Source organism: Chrysochloris asiatica, unplaced genomic scaffold (assembly GCF_000296735.1).
Source record: "Chrysochloris asiatica unplaced genomic scaffold, ChrAsi1.0 scaffold00294, whole genome shotgun sequence".
In the NCBI taxonomy this organism is placed as follows: domain Eukaryota; kingdom Metazoa; phylum Chordata; class Mammalia; order Afrosoricida; family Chrysochloridae; genus Chrysochloris; species Chrysochloris asiatica.
The window spans coordinates 714581-719894 of NW_006408812.1; positions in this window are offsets into that span (position 1 = coordinate 714581).

Genomic DNA, 5314 nt, shown 5'->3' on the forward strand with positions numbered 1-5314 from the left:
GTGGCACTGTGGGTTAATGCACCAGACTGCAAAGCCATTTGAACTGCAATATCGGCAGCTCGAGCTCACCAGATGCTTCTCACCAGATGCTCCTCGGAAACCCTTTACAGGGGCGCTATGGTTCTGAACCAACTCAATGGCACTTCACAACTACAACAACAGTTGAGTTCTGATCAGCATGCTAGTTGATACAAATTTTGGAGTTCTTGTATTCTTCCTCTGACTTCAGACCAGCTGATGGTGTCATTCTTAGTTCTAGCCCAGTTGCTAGGTCTCCAGTTGCTTACGTCAGTGTCCATGGCTGGCCTCAGGAGTTCACATGTCTCCCTAAACTTCAGAGCAGCCATCCCTTTCTCTTCTGTCTCTCATCTCAAGGTCAGTAGGTGTCAGTGAAACATAACCAGACTCAGTCTATGTTTTTATTGCTGTGTTTCCCCCACTTCCACTCACAAGCAGACCTATGCATGTCTTCTTACAAGCACATTAGTAAATTTGGATGAATGAATCAATAACTTTGCATGCAAATATAATTTAAATATATGTGGCTTTCCCATAAATACACATATCAAATGGTTTTTTTTTTCTTGGTATCAGATTCTGTCTAATATAGTCAGTAGGTTGAAGTAAAATGGAATCGTAAAATGTAAAAATATAAATACATATATTTATTTTCCCTTATAGAGGGAATAAGACTACCTTTGAAATATTTCCTATGACCAGCAAGTTTCGTAGCAACTCCTCAGGAAGACACAATTCAAAGATGCCTTGCCTAAAGGCCAAACTGAATGATAATCTCTACACTTGGAAAGAAATTACATCATATGAGGGTCTCATTCATTAAGAAGTAGAGGCTGAGTTTGTTGGTGGTGGAATTCTTTTTGACTGCAATAACTGTTAATGACTTTTTGTTTATGTCATGCTAGAGAAACTGGTTTGTGTAGGTCAGAGGAATATCAGGTCTTCATAGACTATATAAGCTGAATGTCTGCTTTTCAGGTACGAATGCAACTTGATAAAAAAAAATGCTTGAACTTGCATCCACTCAGAAGAGTCACTTACAACTGGGAGACACAACAGCCATTAAATGCCCCGTGTTAATTGATTTTTCAGTTTTTAGAAGAAAGTAGTCGTATAACCACTCTATTGTTAAGTGCCATCGAGTCAATTCTCACTCAATGGCTAATTCTTTATATTTAATCCATTTTATGACTGATTTGTTATGAAATAACATTATCAAAGCTTTATTCTTCATATAGTACCTACTCTAATGTAAAATAAGTAAAATTGATTATGATTTCATATAAATACCTTTTTATGACTTGAAATCTGATTCATGAAGAATTATGTTATGTTTTTAGTTTTGTTTTTCCCTTTAACTGGGAAGTTTTGAGTACAGAGGGGGGAAAACTATATCTGGAAATTGTTCTAATCTTTGTTTCCAGTGCAATAGGGCTGCTTATTACTATGTTTCCACAAGGCATACTTTGTGGTCTTCAGAACACAATATATCGTTATATTTTTGTTAGCTAAGTGGATAACGAAAGCCAAATTGCACAGACCACTTCACACAGTGATAAGAGAAAGTCAACTAATGTGTCTTTCTCTCCTTCCTTCCTCTGTGACCACAAAGCAATAATGTTCCGTAACCTGTTTCTCCTCATAGTCCTCTTCCATTTTCTTCTACAAGGTGGCTTCTTCTAGTTCAGGAAATATTTAAACCAGCAATGAGGCTGGTTTTCTTAGAAATTCAATGACAGTAATTTCTTTGTCAGTCACTGGAAGTGTTCTGTTTTTCTCTGAGATAGCTGGAGAATCTGAAGACTTGAAATAGAGAAGTGAGAAGAAAGATGGAGACTGATCAAACTTTTTTTGGTTTTGGTAATTGATTTTACCTTAAACCCAAGTTCTCTTTAGCCGAAAACTATCTATGCTTTTTATCTACTTCTGTGTTCACATTTTTTTTTTTTAATTTTGGTTATGATATCTACCATCCCAATCAAACAATTACCAGTACACATCATCCCCAGAATCCATAAACGTGTTCCTAGCTCACTTTGTTATAGCTTATTAGAATTCATATTACAAAGCATTTGCCCATTCACAATATCCAAAAAACAACTTGCATTTCTATACCTTACAGGAAAAAAAAAAAAAAAAAAGTGTTTATGTACCATTGTATGCAGGAGCATATTTTGCTGGTTTGAAAGAGTATGATGCATACAGTTTTCTTTGTTTCTTTTTGTTGTTGTTGTTAAGTGCTGTGGAGTAGGTTCCGACTCGTAGCGACCCTGAACAGGGTTTCCGAGGCTGTACATCTTTACGGGAGCAGAACGTCTCATCTTTCTCCCGCGGAACCGCTGGTAGTTTCGAACTGCTGACCTTAAACTGTTCACAGCCCAATTCGTAACCACTACGCTACCAGAGCTCCTTCAGCATTGTTTTTGCTGTACTCTTGCTGATGGCTACTAGATTTTAATTTATTTGTTTCCCTACTTGATAACATTAGTGATTCTGAATTGAGCTTTTCATTTTGTTTCTCTTCTGGTTTTTTCCTCATCTAACGTTGGTGAAGTATCCAGGAATATGACACAAAAGTGGAATAAACATTAATACTGCACATTCTTTGGTCATATTTTTTTTAATAGCTACAAATTTATGCATTTCATTCAAATCAGTTATTTATGTTTGTGTGGTTACCTAAACATAATTGTGGATTTAAAATAAATGTAACATCATAATTACATTCCTTATGAGAATTAGTATGTCTGTTTTTATATCTTTATGCTGCATTTTAACTTTGTATTACTTAGGTTATTTTGCTTTGGTTAAAATGGCTTAAGTAGAAAAGCGGTCCCATTCATAATAAGACAGTGTACAAAATTGTAAATAAAATGTGTACAGTGAACTATCTAAAAGACAGTTCAAGTCTTCAAAGGATAGAGAACATAGAAATTATATTAGCAAAAATCTTTTTAAACAATAAATAAAAGCTCTGCTTTTCTCCATATTTTAAAATTTACATGGAGAATTCACACATATGGAATTAAAAAAAAATTAAGTTAAATTGTTCATTAATATTGCTAATAAAATAAGCTGTCTTCTTAGCACTATAAATCTTATGATTAATCTTATCCTAAATCTTGTAACATAAAATATTTCAAATTATTAACTATACAGAGAATAAAAAATATATTATGATTGCCCTTATTTGTAATACTACATAAAATAAAATTTAAGAACTACCCTAGAATTTTTTAATAAAGTCAAACAAACAAATAAACCAAAAGGCAAATCAAAAGTAAAATAACATATACCATAACATGGGTATTGATTAGAACTAGGAATTCTAATAATAGAAAATTATCAGTCTTTTAGGTGGCCTCTGGTCTCATTTTTCAATGTGTGGACTAATATATAAATATTAAAAAATCATAAATATTTTATTATGGCTTTTAAGAAGAAACAAACCACATGCTACAATAAAATGCATATACAAGATCATTATATTCATAGCTTATGGTCATTTAGAATGTTGTAAATAGAACTAAGACTCCTAGTCTCAAGAAATGCTTCTACATTCTTGTCTCCCTACCAAGATAAGAAGCCCTTAAGATAAGAGAATGACCCATTCTATTTCTAATCTACTTTGTCTTGCATTGTACTCACTGAACCAAAGAAATGAAATCAACAGATCCTTATCTAACAACTACCATAGCTTTTGCTACATCACATGAAGTAGAGAATAAAATAGCATTTTATCCTCAAGAAATTTATGATATTTCAGGGGTGTTAATTGTTCCCTTACTTTTTCTGAGTAGATCAATTTACAGAAGATCAGGGACAGATATAGCTAAATAAGGATAAACTGAAGCAAGCTTAAGTTTCATGTTGCCATTATATACCTTGTTTAGTACAGCCAAGATATACTTTCTGCAACTCTTCAATCAGAAAATATTATTTTTGTTCCACCAAATTTCAAAAATATGTAATATATATTGCATCATAAATATGAAAATTCTCATTCCCTAGTCCTTTTAATGCACCCACTCTTTTCTCGGTTTCTAAACCTTCTCTATATTTTTGGATAGCATGAATGCATAGCAGTGGTAGCTTACCTTTAATAGTAATGAAAATTACAGCTCTTCTTTTGTAAAATATTGCAAAACAGTTGAAGTTCCAGCTCTCCCTTTTCTAGGCCCATACTTGACAAATACAAGAGTTAACTTGTCCTAATTTTGGATCTTTTGCTTTTCAAATTCTGGTGACATATTCTTCAGTACCTTCAAATAATTAATATTTCGTTGTTGGTGCTTGGTTCAGAGATACCGAATCAATAAAATTGTTTCTGCCATGATTTGTTGCTGGTTGGTACAAACGAATATACAAAAGTTTTGGGTACATCCAGAGGTGTCTCAGAAGAAAGACTTGGTGATCTACTTCCAAAAAAACTTACCCACTGAAAACCCCATGGAACATAGTTATTTTTTTACATACACTGATTTGCCATGAATTGGATTAAAACTGACGGTACCTGTCATAAACTGATTTGCCATGAATCGGATTCAAACTGACGGTACCTGTTAGTGGTACTGGATTTAGAAAGTCATGTTGGAGGACAAATGAATAAAATATGTGAAATAAATTCAAGTGTCTAGGTCACACAGCAAAATAAAAGCAAGTGTAGAAGTATATGACAGGGAAGTTTGTGCCTGAGCTTACAAAGTTTAGCTAGTTATAGAAGATGTCTTCTTAAGTGAAAAAAGAACATAAAAATAAAAAACTATGAGAAAAGTATAATATCAGAATAAAACATTGGGATTCTTGATATCTCACATCTGAGTTTCAAATTATGATAAGGTTCATTTTGTGGTAGATAGAAGTTTGTTGTTTTAGTGAAATAGGGTACTTTGTATTAATAATTCTTATAATAGTGGTCATTTGTTGATTTCCCAGTTGTCACAGGCACTATTAACACACACATTTATTCTATATTAGTTAATTTTTCCATTAAATGAAATGTCTACCATGATATAAGAATTATTATTGCTATTTACGTCATAAGGAATTAAAGATCAGATAATTGCCTAATAGGTTCATAGTCTATCTATTCCAAGCAGATCCAGAATTACAACATAGTTGGATTTTTTTCTAACTTAAAGTAAATGATCTATAATAAACATTCATTAAAGTATACAAATTATGAGCTCACTGCCTGAATACTTTTAAAAAGATGAACAACTCCATATAACAAGCATCCAGATGTAGAAACAGAACTTTTTCAGCATCCCAAAAACTGCCTCATTCTCTTTCTACT